Raw genomic sequence first — 19,673 nt, 5'->3', positions numbered from 1 at the left:
CCTTTGACCGTCGAACATAGGAGGCTTTGCATTGTAACCATCTCTTTGAGTTTCACTGGTGGTGGCAGCCATTGTTTTTCACACCGGCCCGGATCACTGAACACTGTTAGGTGTGGTAATCAGAACTTGTGCTCTGATACCAATTGAAGGTATGAAAAACGGTAGAAAGGGGGGGTTTGAATAACGTTTTCAGTATAAAACTTCCACCTTAAAGATTTTGACAAATCTTTCGAGAACTTAAGTGCTAAAGATAAGAGATAGAAAAGCACACAAGGATTTTATCCTGGTTCACTTGATAAATCACTCAAGCTACTCCAGTCCACCCGTTAAGGTGATTTCTTCCTTCTTAGAATGAAGGCAATCCACTAATCAGGTAAGAGTTACAACTGCACTTGAAACCTACAAGTGACTAACAATTACACTGACTTAGCTCACACTAAGATTCACTCTCTTAGTCTTCTCTAGGATCCGATCAACCTTGATCTCCTAAAGGAACTAAACAAACTGTTTATCAAAGAATTGTTTACAAGAGATTTGCTTCTAAAAAGCTAATAGTAAACTCAATGAATTTCAGATGAAAGAAAGCTTAGAAGAATTTAAGTTTGTCTTGTGCGTATGTGAATGCTTCTAGCCGTTTCTTTCAGTCTTCAGCCTCTTTATATACTCCAAGGATTAGGGTTGAGCGTTGCATGGGAAATGCTACCGTTGGAGGGCAGTTCTGGAAAATCCAGCTTCTGCTGTGTCTGAGACTGTTAGGTAGGTCGTCAGGAAGGTACAGTTGCTTTTGTACTTGGATAGCGACTTGACCTTTAAACCTAGGAGACTTCTGATCAAGGGAATACTTCATATTGGAACTTGTGAAGCCGGTTGATCAGAGTCAGAGGGAAAGCCCAGATCCTCTGACCATTGTTTCTTCTGATTCTGAACTCAGAGGGAAGAACATGGTCTTCAGAGTATCTTGCTTCTGGACAACAGAATTTCACTAATCAGCTTCTGGATCTTCAGAGTCTTCTACACCATCAGAATATCTGAGCCTTCAGTGTTTCTTGGTTATCAGACTTTCTGGATCTTCAGAGCTTCTAGTGACTGAGTCCACATCAGAGTTTGTATAACTTCAGAACTTCTGAAGCTTTTCCACTGTTCATACTGAACATGGTGAATGCGAAAGCGTTGCTTGGGTTGCTCTTTATACACAGTGCTTCTGATTTGTGTGAGATTGAGTTGAGGTCAGAGCCTGTAAATAGCACACTCAGAAAAACACGTTAGAGTACCACAATTGTTCATATCAAAGGTTAACTTGTAATCATCAAAACATAGAGTTGTACTACTAGATCAAAACTTGATCTTACAAACCATACCTCTCATGCTGCCATGCACACGTCCCAGCCGAGTCATTCTGATGACTCCTCCCAGCATAACAATCGTCGTTCCAACAACCGTTCTCGTTTCCGTGGAGGTCAGGGTCGTAGCGGAGGTCGTGGTAACCGTGGTGGCTCTCGACCTACTGGTTCCCCAAGTGCACCTAATGCTCCTCCACCGTGGGCATCTTCTTGGCAGCCGCAACCGTATCATGCTTGGCCACAGTGGGGTTATTACCCGCCGCCGTGGGCTATGCCTCCATGCCCATATCCCACCGCTCCGTGGCAGCGCCCGACCACTCCTCTGAAGCAACCTGGCATCCTCGGTCAGCGCCCGCAAGCGTATGCCGCTACAACATCCTCTTCTGTCCCTACCGACATAGAGGCTGCCCTGCACACCATGTCTCTCCATCCTCCGGAAGATCAGTGGTATATGGATACTAGAGCGACATCTCACACCACGGCGTCACCAGGTAATCTCTCGTCTTACTCTAATTTGCGTAATTCGAATCAGACTATTATTGTTGGCAGTGGCCATGGGATTCCAATTCACGGTACCGGCACCACAACCATACCCACCTCACACCAACCTCTCACCCTAAACCGTGTTTTGCATGCCCCGCAAATTATTAAAAATTTAGTTTCTGTACGACAACTCACAACAGACAATAATGTCTCTGTCTCATTTGACCCATTTGGTTTCTCTATCTCTGATTTTCAGACGGGGATCCCTCTTCTTCGATGTGACAGCTTCGGCGATCTCTATCCAGTCACCGCTCCCCCCAATTTTGTTGGTCTCACCTCCAGTCTTTGGCATCGTCGACTTGGTCATCCTGGAGCCTCAGTTTTGAATTCCCTTCGCACAAATAAGTTCATTAGTAGTGAACCTTTTGATTCATCTGTCGTTTGTGATTCTTGTGTTTTTGGCAAACATGTTAAGTTGCCGTTTTATGATTCTCGAACTACTACATTGATGCCCTTTGATATTATTCACAGTGATTTATGGACATCTCCTGTTCTAAGTTCTACTGGTCATAAGTATTATGTTCTGTTTTTGGATGATTTCACAAACTTCTTGTGGACTTTTCCCCTTTCCCGCAAATCACAAGTGTTTGACATGTTTATCTCTCTTATCACTCTTATTCAAACTCAATTTAAGCAACCTGTCAAATGTTTTCAGTGTGACAATGGCGGTGAATATAATAATGAGCTTTTTCGCAAATATTGCACTGATAATGGCCTTGTTTTCCGCTTCTCTTGCCCCCATACCTCTCCTCAGAATGGGAAAGCTGAGCGGAAAATACGGACCATTAACAATATGATTCGCACTATGCTTGCTCATTCTTCTGTTCCTCCCATTTTTTGGCCTCATGCACTTGAAATGGCGACTTATCTTTTGAATATTCTGCCTCACAAAACACTCAAGAATCAGTCTCCCACACAATTGCTATATCATCGTACTCCTTCCTATACACACCTTCGGATATTTGGTTGTCTGTGTTATCCTTTGTTTCCTTATACTACTATACACAACCTACAACCTCGCTCCACTCCGTGTGTCTTTTTGGGTTATCCGTCCAATCATAGAGGCTACAAATGTTTTGATTTGTCGAACAGAAAAATAATAATTTCGCGGCATGTTGTCTTTGACGAGACCCAATTTCCTTTTGCCAACCTCAACCCCCCTCCTCCTCCATCTTATGCTTGTTTGGATGATGACTTCCATCCCTATTTAGTTAATTAGTGGAAGAATCAGTTACACCAGCCTGTTGTAGTTGAGCCAGCCACCTCGGCCCCCAACGTTGCCGATCCACCCACCTCTTCCATTTGTCAACAACCACTAACTGATTCTATCCCAGCTAGCACTCAGTCCCCGCCCTCAGCACCAACACCACCACAGCCACCGCCCCGCCCTAACCCACCTACTAGGACCGTCACCACTCGTAGCATGACAGGTATTGCCAAACCCCGAAAGCTATTCACCCTATCGGCCTCTATATCTGATCCTGCTATCTCTCCTGTTCCCCAGAACCCCAAACTTGCTTTGTCTGACCCGAATTGGCAATCTGCAATGCAATCTGAATTTGATGCGCTTATTAGAAATAAGACGTGGGATTTAGTCCCTCGACCTTGTGATGCTAATATTATTCGTTGCATGTGGATTTTTAGGCATAAGAAGAAATCTGATGGTTCTTTTGAGCGTTACAAAGCTCGTCTTGTAGGTGATGGCAGGTCACAGGTTCCAGGTGTTGATTGTGATGAGACTTTTAGTCCCGTGGTGAAGCCTGCTACAATTCGCACTGTTCTCACCATAGCTCTCTCCAAGTCTTGGCCCATTCATCAACTCGACGTCCAGAATGCCTTCCTTCATGGTGACCTTTATGAGACTGTCTACATGCATCAGCCCCTCGGTTTTCGTGACCCACATCATCCTGATCATGTCTGTCGCTTGAAAAAGTCCCTTTATGGTCTCAAGCAAGCTCCACGGGCGTGGTACCAACGTTTTGCTGATTATGTAGCCACCATTGGTTTTCACCATAGCACGTCAGATCACTCTCTCTTCATCTACAAACAGGGTTCTGACCTGGCATACATACTCCTTTATGTTGATGACATCATCCTCATCACCTCCACTCAAGATCTTCGCCGTAAGTTCATGTCTCTCTTGGCCTCCGAATTTGCGATGAAGGATCTAGGCCCTCTGAGCTACTTTCTGGGCATTGCCGTTCATCGCCATCCTCATGGCCTCTTTCTCAGCCAGAGCACTTATGCTTCAGAGATTATTGAGCGTGCTGGCATGGCATCATGCAACCCGTCCGCCACTCCTGTTGACACCAAACAGAAGCTCAGCACCTCCTCCGGCACTCCTTATGAGGATCCCACTCTATATCGGAGTCTTGCAGGTGCATTACAGTATCTCACTTTTACTCGCCCTGATATCTCTTATGCTGTTCAGCAGGTTTGCCTTCACATGCATGCTCCTTGCACGGATCACATGCTCGCTCTCAAACGCATCCTGCGCTATGTTCAGGGTACTATTCATTTTGGATTGTCTCTGACCCCATCTCCCATTCAGAAGCTCATTACTTACACTGATGCTGATTGGGGTGGATGTCCTGATACTCGTCGTTCCACGTCTGGTTATTGTGTATTCCTTGGTGACAACCTCATCTCCTGGTCTTCTAAACGGCAGCCTACTCTCTCTCGTTCCAGTGCTGAGGCTGAGTACCGAGGTGTCGCCAATGTTGTCTCTGAGTCTTGCTGGATTCGTAATCTTCTCCTAGAGGTTCATTTTCCGCTTCCCCGGGCCACTCTGGTGTATTGTGACAATGTTAGTGCCATCTATCTCTCTGGTAATCCTGTGCAGCATCAACGGACAAAACATATTGAGATGGATATTCATTTTGTTCGAGAGAAGGTAGCACGTGGCCAGGTGCGCGTTCCTCATGTTCCATCCCGGTACCAGATTGCAGATATCTTCACCAAAGGTCTACCCCGGGTTCTTTTTGATGATTTTCGGACCAGTCTAACCGTCCGTGATCCTCCCGTTTCGACTGCGGGAGTGTGATAGACTAGAATATTCTCCTATAATTTTCCTGTAATTATGTTGAGTCATAATTAGGTAGTTGACCATACATTATATTTCTTGTATATATAATATTGACATATCAATGAGAAAGGTACCCAATCAATTTCTCACAAAGAGAGCAGATTAGGAATTACCAGTAAGTTATCTCCAATTTGTGTCCTTTGTGTCTTCTTTATATCAACTATGGAGCACCGTTTAGTGACATTGAAATTTGGTCAGTCTCATCAGAGTTGATTTCTGTAATAGGACCAGCAGGAAAATCCAATTCAATATAAAATCCATCCCGAGATTCACTCTTTTGCAAGTTTGCGCCATTAGTGACATTGACTGCTGGGACTTTTTTGGCCGCTGTTCTTTTATGATCTTTTATTTTATTTTTGATTTTTTTAGAGTATTAATTAATTTTTATTAGGTTATCTTTTTTTTTGAAATGAATTTTTATTAGGTTATCATTTGTATTTGTACTGATTACAAGAATAAATTAGAGATTTTTTTCGGATTTTTATAAAATAATTGTTTGGTGAATTATCTTTGGATTGATTTTTTTTATCGGATAAAAGTACTAAACAGAGAATCTTTAACATTTCTATTTAAAAAAATCATTTTCTTTTGTTTCTATTTGTTTTGTTCCAATGAAAATCTATAACAAACAAAAGATGATACAAATGCATCAGATTTGATTCTATTTGCTTTTTTCCAAGGAAAATAGTTTTTCTATAGAATGTCCGGAATGCTCTAAATTGAACAAAAAAAATGATGTGAGGCTCAAAGGAAAGTTAAAAGAAGCAGGTGAACTTGGCAGAGTTCTCATTAGCTGCGGACTGTGGTTGTTTCTATATTATTTCCATTTATCACCTAAAAGCTAGAAGTGTGTTTACTTAAATTTTCAAGCTCATGTAACGATGTAACAGAAGGGGAAATTAATCAGGGACGGCTGGGTTAGTTAGATGTTATTATAGTAGTTACTTAGTAGGACGAGATAAACTATAAATATAGGAAAATCAAATTAGAGTAACGCATTATGTAGCATTATATATCTCTCAATATTTGAAAATATTGCTAAATTATGGTATTGATACATGTCTTAAGCACAAGAGAAAGCTTGTTGTGTAACGCATGGATAAAAAATGATTGTTTGAACTCCTAGATGAAAATCTAATTCCTATGAGTTGTAAATAAAAAATCAGTATAATGTCATTACTTCTTGAAAGTTTTAAAAGAAATAATTATAAAGGTCTGATAATTTGATGATTAAAATGTGTCGTGCGGAGATCAAAAAACATTAAAACATACATAGTGGATTTTTGTTTAAGTTAAACTATATGGTTAAGAGTTCTCACGGGGAGGAACATTTTACAACAAAATTCATGTAAAATTAACAGAAAAAATAAATTTTAATAAGATGTCACTATTTTACAATGTACCTTCATATTAAACATGTTCTTCATAACAATATAGTCTATTTTTATTTTATTTTGTTCAAATTACAGAGCAAAAATCTCCTACGGGAAAGAACATTTTAGCATGGAAATGCTTTAATGTCAAACATAATAAGAAAATAAAATTTCATATATGATTTAAGTACATTATTCATAGTTTTTCTAATGATTTTAGGAGTAAATATACATAAAAATTATGTAAGATTTCACGCGGTGTGTGGTATTTCATTTGTGTTGTGGAGTCATTTTATTGAATGGTCATCTTTGTTAGTTTCTTAATTCCATTAGGTAAGAATCTCAACAAATAGTGTTTTTAGCATGTCAAATTTGTATAAAGCAAGGTATTGATCGATGCCTCAAACACAAGAGCAAACCTGCGGGATTAGATCTCCCAAAGGGATGTGCACCATGGCTACTTTCTGGTCTAGTTTGATCTCCCAAAGGACAAGGAGAAGGTCATGTCGGGTGCTCCTTGGATGACTTACGATCATTACTTAGCAGTTATGCCTTGGACACCGGACTTCGTTGCGGTGGACTCAAATATAAGCATTACGTCAGTATGGATTCGCATTCCTGGGCGGGTTTCCAATTTTATGACGAGAGTACACTGGCAATGGCAGTGGGCAAGCCTATGAAGGTGGATATGAACACCACGGATATGCAAAGAGGGAAATATGCACGTATTTGTGTCGAAATCGATCTGAACGAGCCAGTCTTAGGTGTGGTGGGACTGCGTAACACTTGGTATAACATTGAGTACGAGGGCCTCCATCTTCTCTACACTAAATGTGGATGCTATGATCACATGGCAAGGAACTGCAGCAAACCGCCAGTAGCGACGAAGCCAGCGACCGTCGTGGCGGTGGAAGAGGCTGGAACGAAGGCACCGGTGGTAGAGATTCATGTGGAAACGCTTGACCCTAGTTGCTCAGGAGATTAATTAATGAGCCTCCCTCAATTTCAGCGAAGGTCGTTATGGATATTAAATACCCAAATATTGCCCATGGCAAATGGCTGGTTGTTGTGAAAAAAAAGAAGAATTAGAATTCAAATAAAAAGAATAATAATGGGCAACAAATTCGTGCTAATTTTGGGGCTAAAACCAAGGGACCAGCCATTTCTACTCCCTCATCATTGCAACCAGTAACCATGCGATTGAATATAAACGAGGAAAGTAAATTTAATGTTGGGACCACAGAGGGAATTCCTAATTACTCCTTGTCGCCTAGTAAAAACGACACAGGAAGGAAATTTTCATTCACGGTGATACACTGTCAGCAAGGAGGAATAATGGCATCCAAATTTATGAAACAAGTGACGGGGTGCGTTCCACTATGAACTTGCAGCCTCAAGTGGGAATAGATACTCCATTTTGCAGTCTGAGAATAAGCAGTGTCCATCCTCTTCGAAGGTAAAGGAATCATTCACTAATGGCATACCATTTGACCTAGGAGCGGCGATTAATAAGTACGGAGCGGTGCATAGGGATCATTAACCATGTGTCGCCTAACCTTCCCTCCGTAAGTGTTTATGGATTAAAAAGGTCAATGCATCTTAGCTTAGAACATCCATGGTGGAGCGGGAGCTCGTGGTTAGAGAAGAATGAAGGACCTTATACAGACTTTTCACCCTTCTATTTTTGCAGTGTTTGAGACTCATTGTTGTTTCGACAGAGTGGCATCGTTCTGGACAAGTTTGGGCTATGAACTATGCTCGGCGTCAGAAGCAATGGGTAATAGTGATGGTATTTGGATACTATCACTTGTGTCATAAACATTCTGGGTTTGTGCAATTGTTGTGCATCCCCAGGTGGTCTCACTGTTAGTATGTAGCGGTGCAAGGAATTAGGTATGCTCTGTTGTGTACGCAAGCCCTAACCTGACCCGCCGAAAAGCTCTTTGGCCGTACTTAGCTGGCATCCGTCGTCGTTTTCTAGAACCATGGCTTTTGATTGGGGATTTTAATGAAATTTGTCTCCCATCGGAAGTGGTGGGAGGCAAATTTTCACAAGCTCGTGCGATGTCTATGTTGAACATGATGGATGATGTGAACTCATGGACTTGGGAGCCATTAGAACCAAGTTTACTTGGGAAAGACGACATGCATGAGAACAAGGTCTTGTTAAGCGTCTGGATAGAGCTTTGGGGGATGTAGCTTGGCTGAACTTTTTTCCGGAAGCCTATGTGGAGCATCTATTGCGAGTTTACTCGGATCACTGTCCGCTTTTGCTCAGGTGTAATGTGGTTACTGGTGACACTCATGACCGCCCCTTATGTTTCCATGCCGCTTGGGCGACTCATCCATCATATGAACCTTTGGTACGAGATACTTGGACCAAACCACCTAGTACTTTGACCGGAAAACTAACAAATGTGAAGGAGGCCTCAATTCTCTTTAATAGGGAGACATTTGGCAGCATCCATCAAAGAAAGAAAAGGGTGGAGCGGAGGCTCCACGGTGTACAATGTGAGTTGGAGGGGAGAAAGGGTGTCGATCATCCGATTGGAGAAATCTCTTGGAAACTCTGATCGTGCTTATTCCTAAGGTTGATGAGCAGCTTCGCTTCAAGGATCTTCGTCCAATAAGCCTTTGTAATGTAGCGTACAAGGGGATCACGAAGGTTCTGGTCAACATATTTCGTCCTCTTCTTGCAGATCTTGTGGGACCCCTTCAGGGAAGCTTCATCCCGGGTAGGGGAACCAAGGACAATATCATTCTGGCGCAAGAGGTGATGCATACAATCCATACTCACAAGAAGGGGGGTGGACTTGTGGCGTTGAAGATTGATTTGAAAAAGGTCTATGATTGGGTAAGTTGGGACTTTTTAGGTGCCACTCTTTATTATTTTGGGTTTCCTCCATCTGTGGTAGACTTGATTATGTGGGGGGTCAAGAATACGAAGATTTCAATTTTATGGAATGGGTCGAAGCTACCATCTTCGGAAAGGGGATCCCTTATCTCTGTATCTTTTTGTTCTTTGCATGGAGAGGTTGGCTATTCAAATTCAAAGCTTGTGAGTGATGGTGCATGATACCCTATCCGTATCACAATAGAAGGTATTGTGATCTCTCATCTATTTTTTGCAGATGATGTGTTATTGTTTTGCCAAGCTAACAAAGCGTAGATGGAGTTAGTAGCAAAAACCTAGGCTGATTTTTGTTGTTTCTGGTATGAAAGTAAATTTAGATAAGTCCAAAATGTTCTTTTCTAAGAACATGGATCAGAATGTACAACAGACATTGTCTGATATTAGGGTATTGCAAGGGCAAGCAACCTGAGAAAATATCTTGGTATTCCGCTTCTTAAAGGTCGAGTAACCCGTGATAGTTTCTCCCCAATGATTGACAGAATAAGCTCCTGATTGGCCTCTTGGAAGCATAAGCTTTTGAATAAGGCAGGTCGCTTATGTCTTGCCAAGTCCGTAATATCGTCTCTCCCAATTTATTCCATGCAGGCTCTTTGGCTCCCCGGGTCGGTTTGTGAATTTGTTGATAAAAGACTTAGAAGTCGTGTTTGGGCGAGATGTGGCAATACTAGAAGTTGGAACTGGGTAAGGTGGAAGGAAATTTTGTGTCCTAAAGAGGTCGGGGGACTTGGCCCGAGGAGTACCCGAGATAAAAATATTGCTATGCTTGGGAAGCTTGTGGAGAGTATGTTGCATGAGAAGGACAAGTTGTGGGTGCAAGCACTTTCAAAAAAATATTTAGCCAATGATGATGTTCTTCCTGGTTCTTACAAAAGTGGAGATTCCTATATTTGGAGAGGGATCGTTCAAGCCAAAAACAATATTGCGGGTGGATTTGGCGCTCATCTGGGAGTTGGATCCTCTTCCTTCTGGTACGATAGTTGGCTTGGCTCGGGCAAGTTATGTTCTCGGGTACCCTATGTCCATATTTCAGACACCGCTTTCTCTATTGTTGATATGAGGGAGAATGGAGCCTGGGCGCTGTCTCGGCTGTTTACCATTTTACCTCCACAAATCACCCAGGAAATAACGCATGTTCCAATCCCACAAACTCCTCAAGGACCTGATGTTGTGTGTTGGAAAGCCAGCCCGGATGGGAAATATTCCACGAGTTCTGCATATAACTTTGTTTCCAATGTGAGTGATGGTACGTCAATGATTTGGAAGCAGATTTGGAGAGCAAAGGTTCCTGAGAAGCAGAGGCTCTTTCTTTGGCTCCTTGCAAAAGAAGCATTACCAACTAAAGCTAAACGACATAGAAGCCACTTGAGCATCAGTTCTGCGTGTCCGAGGTGCCAGGCCGAAGTTGAAGTCGAAGATCATCTCTTTCACCATTGTCCCGACTCTCAGCGGTTATGGCAGCAGTTCAGCTCAAGCCTTCCCCCTATGCGTCGCCATGTGCTTTTTCCAAATTGGCTTGCAGGTATTTTGAGGCATCCTAGTAATTTGTTGGTTCTAGCAGTATTGTGGTGGGCGTGGCGGTAGCGGAACGAATTTATCTTTGCGCCATCCCCTCGGCCTTGGAACTACGTTCTCCGCCAAATTGTCCATGACTTGGCAATCTGGAAGCGTTGGCCTGGTGTCAATACATTACCACCAGCGACCCTTGTCGATGAAGCAACACCAGACGTGAATCCACCTCCTTCGACGGTCCAGGTTCAGTCACACGTTGTTGTTTCGGTTGACGGCAGTTGGGTGGCAACGTTAAATTGCATGGGCTGTGCAGCAGTTCTCCAGGATGTGGGTGGAGCTTGGCTCGCCGAAGTGTCTCAGAGCATTGCTAACGGGAGTCCCTTTCAAGCTGAGGTGTTGGCACTTGAAATGGGTTTACAACATGCATGGGACCTGGGTCACCGTGACATTGTGTGCAAGTCAGATTGCTTGTTACTTGTGAAGTTTTTCATGGAGGGAATGGCTACAGATAGCTTATGGGACATGGAGACATTGGCTCGAGTTAAAGGCAATTGGCATGGGACTGGATTGTGCGCATTGAGTTTGTTCCTCAAGAAAGAAACGGTGCAGCAGATTTTCTATGCCATCTTCCGCAGTGATTGGATTTTTTATGTATTGATATTCTTCGTTAGCTTGTCGTTTTTAACTCTTCCTCTTGTAACAAAAAAAAAAACTTTTATTGGGATGAACATCTACATTTTTATTATGACTGTATTTTTCTTTTTAGAAATTTAAATTTTTTATATTCAAATTATTAATTAAAGTATTAATGTATATCTCAAATACAATAGATAAATTTTCCATGTGACGCACGGGCTCACAACCCTATAACATGCTCAAATCAATGTTGTTATACTTTATGATTTATCTTTCACAATCCTGATTTGTGCTACTATCACATCCTTTTTTTTCTAAGATTAATATGTGTTTTGAATGCTTTATTGGTGATTCCTTTTATCAATGATTTGTGCTATTGTCTTCAGGTTCATGGAGAATGTGAAACGAGATTCTGTTGATCTGGATCATGTTTGGTTTATTTTTCTGTGTGAAAATGAACTCCGATAATCACGTTCATGAAAAATGTTTTCTATTTTTTTCACTGTATATTAACTCAGTTATTGTTTATTAGCCATCATTAAACCATCCCCTTATTTGATTTGTAGAATTTGAGATTTGGTTAAGCAATCTTTTTATTAGTTATTTAATTGTACGAATTCCAATCTATGCAACAAAGGTTTTAATTTAAGACTTTTTTGTCCACTTTTCTTACCATTTCCGAATCTTCTATTTCATTTTTTGTTTATTATATTTCCAATAATCATAGTATTAATTTATGTATCAAATACAATAGACATATTCCTCATATAACACACGAGTAAAAAACACTGGTGACAGTTACAATATGCTGAAAAAATAATGTTCAAATTAAACAAAATAGATTTCTGAAATTCAGGTGCCTTACCAGTTGACATTATTTGGAGAAGAACTTTTTAGATAAAAATGTATTGGATAATAGGGGTCTTCATAACCAATATAATTAAATAAAAATTGAAAAATTTGATGTAAAGAAAGTAAAATTCAATAAAAGTGAAAATCAAGAAATCCAAAATAATAAAAATGAATTTTTTTCTTAGATCGAATTTTTGATTTGATTTTCAAAATTGAATCAATGAAATCCAATTCAAACCGAATATGTACATCCTTAAATAGATTTTTATTTTTTAAATCTCCTTATATATAATTGTATTCATACATATATCATATCATTGGAATGTTTTCGGTATATTGAAAAGATAAATTGCACTTTTTAAGGATTGATCCCTGGACCTTCCTCATCCAACCTATCTCTTAGCGCTTGAGCTATCATTCGGAGACTATCATTGATATTTGCATATTTACATCTTTATATGTTTATTATATGGAATGTACTTATGTAAAAAAAATTAAACAAATCGAGTAAATACGTTAATTTTTTTAAAAAATATTGGTCATGCTATATGTTATAAATACTATATTGATATTGATGCTCTAAATTATTTATCATTAAAATTATTATGTTATATAATTTTAACATTTATGCCGTACAATTTCAAAAGATAAAAGAGTTAAACTAAAACTGAAAATCCAATCAAATCTAAATCGCTATAATTGGATAATATCGGTTCAAATTTAAATTTAGAGACAAATTTTTTGGATGATGAATATAATCATGATTTTTCCCTACAAAGCCAAACTAATTCAAACCATTCGTACAAGATGATAATAGTATTGTCCTGTGCCATGCACGACTGGAATACGAACACGAATTTATAATATGAAGATGAATTGAACACATGTATGTCATAAAATCATTTAAATTCAATTAAATCGAATCTTAGTAAAAATATCTTTGTAAACTACATTTGTTGTTGTTGAACATGACTTTCCTTCATCATCAATTGCAAGAATTTTAACTCTTGTTTGCTTGTAAATCTTGAAAACGCCACATACAATTGGTCATGGGTAACTACTGGTCTTTGAGCCAACATGAGAAAGAGATTGCCCTTGTCAGTTGTCACTTATTTATTATCATTGCAAAGTAATGTGAATTGCCTTCATTGAAATTTAAAAGGATAACATATGTCGGATCATAGTTATCTTGATTAATAATATTTTAGATCTGCACATATTCTTGTAAGAACTTTAACTTCAATTACATTTTCTCTAAAATCATTTATGATAAGTCTTGTCTCATTTCACAATCCAACAATTTGATCCATGTTTCTTATTAGCATAACATGAACTTCAACTTTCATTATCATTCTATTTGTAATCATTTGTAATCAACTATTTTCATAAAAAATATCTGCTAACTATTAATTTCTAATAAGTTGATAGTTAATACAAAGTATTAATCATAGAAGGTAATTAAATGGAAATATAACAATTATGGTAATTATTTATAGGAAAAAATGATATAAATTTTATATTGACTTTTTAAAAAATTTAAAAATTTGTCGGTGAAGCAACACAACTAAATAAATTTTTAACAAAAATTGTCGGTTAAGCAACATCACTAAATAATTTTTGACATTTAATTACCAAAGCAAATAAGGCATACATTGATATAAATTTAAAATTTGTCTTTTTATAAACTTTTTTAAAGAAAATTGTCATTGAAGCAACACTACTAAGTAAATTTTTTATTTTTCTTATAAAAAGAGTCGGTTAAGCAACACCACTAAATAACTTCTTTTAATTTTTTGACATTTAAAATAATCGGGTAAGAAACACCACTAAATAACTTTTTTTTAATTTTTTTGACATTTAATTACCAAAAAATATAAGACATATGGACAGGTCCCGCCAAACAAGATACTTGTGAGACCTTAACGATAGGACAACGCTGGGCAAGGCGAGTCAACGAAGGAGCTCGCTAGTGTCCAGATAGGTTTAGTTAGGCGTATGGGTCGATGCTAAGGCCCAATAGACCATAGACATGCCCCAAATGTAATAGATTTAGGTTTAGGGTTCAGTCCCACTATAAAAGGCCGGCTAACCCCCATTCATAATAATAGCGCACCTTGCTGGCCAAGCATGGAGAATCTTAGCCAATCCTAATGCACTTTGGGTCCAGATTTTGAAAGCCATTTACTTCCCAGATCATGACTTCCTTGATGCTCCTAAACCCAAACTCTCATCAAGGATGTGGGACAGCATGCTAGAAGGGAGAAACTTCATTAGAAGACATGGAAGATGGGTTGTTGCCAAACGAAGTAACATTGATGTTTGGCAAGAGAATTGGGTGTGGAATGGGGAAAATTTACAACAGTGGAATAGTGGGCAATCACTCATGGTGGGAGACCTTATAGACCATACTACCGGTAAATGGAATGTGGCAAGAATTAGCTCAATCTTCCCACCTACACAAACAAAGGCAATCCTCCAAACCCCAAAGAGCATAGTTGAAGACCGCGACAGGTTCTATTGGCTTCACCACCCCTCTGGAAGATACAGTGTCAGTTCAGGGTATCATACTATGAAGAACTCTTCCTCCAATACAACAATGCAAATTGGCCCTTCCCACCTTATTCCTAATGATCTTTGGTCTGCCATATGGAGCTCTATTGTACCCCAAAAAATCAAACATTTCATTTGGAAAGCTTGCCATAATGCCTTGGCAGTCAAGAGAAATCTACATAGAAGGAGGATCTCTTAATCTAGCCTGTGCCTATCTGCCAGTGTGATTCAGAGACCATTGAGCACACTCTCCTACTCTGCCCCTGGACTAAGGCTGTGTGGTTCGGGTCCCCTCTGCAGCTGACCATCTCACCCTCTATCTCTAGCTTCGATCGCTGGCTTGCTTCTTTGCTGGATAGACTACAAGCCGCATCATCCCCTGAACCGAGTATTGCCTTGTTGTTCTGTACCCTTTGGGGTATCTGGAAGGATCGAAACCGAGTAATCTTCAATGCTGAAAGCCCCAACCCACAAGTTGTTGTTGCCAATGCCCTTCTTCTACTACGGGACTGCACCAACACTGAAGAGAAAGTCAAGACTAATGCAGTCTCAGGTAACGTGAGGTCCAATACACAAACTGTATGGAAAGCCCCTGCCAGAGGGATTATCAAAATCAATACAGATGCATCTTGGAGTACCAAGTCCCACATGAGTTCCCTTGCTTACATAGTCAGAAACCATGAAGGTGTGGTCCTTACCGGGGGAGTATCCAAATTACCGTGCCCCTCTCCCCTTCTTGCAGAAGCATGTGCGCTGAGGGAGGCTTTGGTCTTCGTCAATAATTTGGGGGAGGACAAAGTTCTTATGGAATCTGACTGTCTGCAACTAATTGAGGCATGCAATAGGAAGAAAACAATTGGAGAAATCCAAGTTATTGTGGAAGATATTATTAAACTTTGAGGCAATCTGCAGTTATGTACTTTTACCTGGATCCCACGAAAGACCAACAAGGTTGCCCACTCCATAACGCAGCTACACAGCAGGAACAACCTTCCCCCAAATTGGTGCTTCGCCCCTCCCCACGGCTTAGCCATGGACATTCGTGCTGATTTGTCACTGATCGAAAGGGAACCAGATTGATTTTGTTGTGTATTTGGAAATTCACAAGGAGCTTCAGAAGGGGAACAAGGCATTCTGCGTTCTTGGCCCTCTCCCTTAGTCTAACTTTGCTCCCCTGTGTTTCAGAGCCTAGTTATTACTGGTTTTAATTGATGTAGTGGGACAAGTTTGTCACTTGGACCGTGTTTTTTTCCCACTACCCCTGTTTTCATTGTAATTTCCGCCAGCTATAATTGGCTCTGAATTTATGAAATAGCATTCCGTTGACCAAAAAAAAAAAGGCAGGTTCTCTCTTTGGCATAACAATGGCTACCAATCCTACCATAAACCCTAGATGAAGACCTCAATGTTCATATAAGTACATTTGGCGCCCACCGTGGGGCCCGGTGAAACTCTTCCGGACCTCAAGGATGAAGAATTTCCAAGCATGGTTAACCACTGTTCACGGATCGAGAAGAAAAAGGAAGGAACAAAAAATTCGTTACCACCACGGCGTTTCTTGTTCACTGTCGCGGGTAGCTTCGGTTTCCGATCTTTGATCGGCGTGGCTAGGGGAACGCATCGTCAACCCTCTGCCACGAAGCTAACGGCACCTCTGGCGCCTCGGATTTAAGGTCACTTGACCTGTTGACCACTCAAACTAAAAATTTCTTCTACTTTCTGTTTGGCTTTATTACTATCAGTTATGTGCTTTGATTCCCAATAGTCTAAAATTGATTTTGTCTTTCTTTTCTTTGTGTTTGATACAAGACATAGAGGAGCAGTTCAGACCAAGGAGAAGGAAGGGATAAGTTAGGACACACCAACCGCTCGATAAAATACTTGATTGAACTTCTCTTCATTTCCATGATGTTGCTGTCAAATTGGACATGAATATTGAGAAGTTGGTCGCACTTGAAGAATACTTAGAATCTGGAATGGTATTACGCCTGGTTTGCATAATTTGCTCTTACAATTTGCTGCTAAATTCACTATGCTTGGACTGGTTTATTTTACTGCAATCAAACATGTGCTAAATTGATATGCCATTTTAGTACTACTCTTGAGTGTTAAAATGTAGCTCATTCCTCCTGATATATTCAAAATAACATTCCAGTTTATATTTCTTAAGTTTCATTGACCGGTTCTGGAATTAGCATTTATTGATTGCAATTTAATCTTATAATTTGTTTGATGGGCATGACTGAATGTCTCTTGAAATATATCTCTCTAGTTTAAGTGAACTGATTTTTCAGTGGTACACAATCAATTGCAGATTGCTTCTGTTTTTAATATTGCATTACATGAAATTTTGAATTTCGTTTTGTAAAGTGACCATATTGTGTGGTTGCTCCAAAATTCGCAAACTTGGATGTATGATTTGGATGCAAGCAAATTGCAGGAAAAATGACACTTGTCTATAGCTTATAAAAGAAAGACAAACACAATCTTGAAATTTTAAAACAACACTAAGATAATAGTTCTTGGACTTAATACAAACCTTGCCTTGTTGCTTTCTCATTTATTGCAGATATGTCTTTTGGGATTCAAAAAGGATAGATTAGCTTTGTCACAATAATTTGCATTTACCTAAACATTGATGTGAGCTTGCCTGCTGTAATGTCCATTAGAATAATTAGGCTCTAATGATAGCTAAGCTATTATACATGTCCTTGCAGTTGTACATGAGGTCACTTTCTTGGTTTTCTAGTGAAACTGTATGAGCTTGGTTCAAAGACTCTAGGAAGACTTATACTAGATGTCTTTGATTTGATTTTACTATCTTGTGCTGAAATATTTTTCATCCGAATCATACTGGAATTGCACTTTACTTTATTTTGGTATGTATGCCTTTTAAAGTCATCATTTGTTTGCCTTCTAAATTTTCTTTTGATAATGGTACTTTGAAGAACAATCCTGCAGCTTTAATTTAATGAACTTTTGGAAAGTGTTTAATTTTAGAAGATGTTATTTATCCTTATATGAATCTGAACTATTTATCCTTATATGAATCTGAACTGTTTGAGTTATGAAAAATAAATGAGCTTCAACCTTGATGAATATAAACACAAGTGCTGAAATTTATGAACTGTGCTTGAAGTTCTGTGTTAAATAGCTGCTGAAGCAATTTGATAATTGTCCCCTGAGTTGTCCAGTTCATATAACAGGATTATGAAATCTACACCTTTGATGAACTACCTCACATAATTTTGAGTTCAAATGCATGCCATATATGAGCTCCTTGAAATTCAAGATGTGAATGTGAATATCTAATATCATAGTTCCATAGAATTGTGTGAATAAAGTTTGCCACTGTGACACTTTGAAAATTTTATCTCTCACCTCTCCACTTGTTATTAAGCTGAAATGGATTTAACCATCTTACACTTGCTGATTATGGTTACACATACACACCATTGAAATTTTGTCATTCACAAAATGCGAATGAATTTGATATTAATATGTTGTCTACAATCTATATTCAAAGATGCAATTGAATATTTGTTCAAAAGAATGATTTTACAAGTCAATATCTCCAACACTTGCATGATTCTCCATGGCTATATGTTAGGCTGAGAACATGTGATTGCGTCGTTAGGAACGACTCTTTGCAGCGTACGTTGCATCTCCAAACCTGGGCTGGTCCTGCCAGCTATATGTTGGATAGTGGCCACATGGTTTAGCGCGCTAGGAGCCGCTTCATGTGACTTGGTTGTTCACATCTCCAAACTTGGGCTGGTCCTGTCGGCTATATGTTGGATAGTGGTCACACGGTTCAGCGAGCTAGGAGCCGCTTCATGTTACTTGGTTGTTCACATCTCCAAAACCTAGGCCGGTCTCGCCTACTATATGTGGGATAGAGATCGCACGGTCCGCGCTTTAAGAGTCGCATTAAGACTTAGGGCGCGAATGAAGCGACCTCATAACGAAGTGAAAATAGGCCAAGTGTAAAAGCAAGGTCAACAAACAAGTTATTTGCATCCCGCCACTGTTGTCACTCTTAAAACATTTGGTTGTCGGTGGTATTTGAACTTTAGTTCTAGATTACGTGTTTAGCGAATTAATGATAAGTTCAAAAGTATGATTACACAAGTCAATATCTTCATTACTTGCATGATTCTCCATGGTTATATGTTGGGCTGAGAACATGTGACTGCCTCGTTAGGAACGACACTGTGCAACAGATTTTGGCGGCTTGATTTCGTCATCTTATCATTGTCATCTTGGAGTAAAGACGCGCTTCGTCTTCATGCTTCAGACTCGGCGTCTTGCGGGCATGTGGACAGGGCAGGTACTTCCAACATATGCTGACTTCTTCAGACATGGTAGCAAATGTATTTATTAGTCGCTTTTATGGCGAGTTGTATGTCTACTACGCCATGTTGGCGACCTATATGCTTTATAGAGGGCACACTTCACTTTCAAAGTCCAGTTTAGAACGGTGTAACCTGGAAGGCTAGTTATGGGGGGACATCCGGGGGTATTGGTCGTGACCACCAGTCGAAGGGTTATCTCCATAACGAGTTGTCTAAGGGCGGCGCGTGTTCTTTGAGACTTGAGACAATTAAGACAGACTCCTGCTTCAGACCCGACGTCTTGCGGCATGTGGACATGACTCGCCCTATGTTGGCGGGTCGGGACCTGATATTAAAGACGCACTTCATCCTTCTGCACAAGGACTCGGCGTCTTGCGGGCATGTGGACAGGTCCCGCCAAACAAGATACTTGCTAGACCTTAACGATAGGACAACGCTGGGCAAGGCGAGTCAACGAAGGAGGTCGCTAGTGTCCAGATAGGTTTAGTTAGGCGTATGGGTCGATGCTAAGGCCCA

At 40.0% G+C, this 19,673-nt stretch overlaps 1 long non-coding RNA gene and 1 pseudogene across 1 annotated transcript; one reads left to right on the top strand and one right to left on the bottom strand.

Annotated features, from left to right (window-relative positions):
• Positions 1–4,930: 4,930 nt before the first annotated feature.
• The window catches only part of LOC130719573 (uncharacterized), a 49,000-nt pseudogene continuing 34,257 nt past the window's right edge, over positions 4,931–19,673 (bottom strand).
• On the top strand, positions 15,409–16,971 carry LOC130718122 (uncharacterized). Its single transcript, XR_009012524.1, has 2 exons — positions 15,409–16,475; positions 16,612–16,971. It is a non-coding gene; the product is annotated as an uncharacterized LOC130718122 (long non-coding RNA).

The sequence above is a fragment of the Lotus japonicus genome, chromosome 5 (genome assembly GCF_012489685.1).
Source record: "Lotus japonicus ecotype B-129 chromosome 5, LjGifu_v1.2".
In the NCBI taxonomy this organism is placed as follows: domain Eukaryota; kingdom Viridiplantae; phylum Streptophyta; class Magnoliopsida; order Fabales; family Fabaceae; genus Lotus; species Lotus japonicus.
The sequence above is the reverse complement of the archived record's forward strand: the minus strand, read 5'-3'. Positions and strand labels throughout refer to the sequence as shown.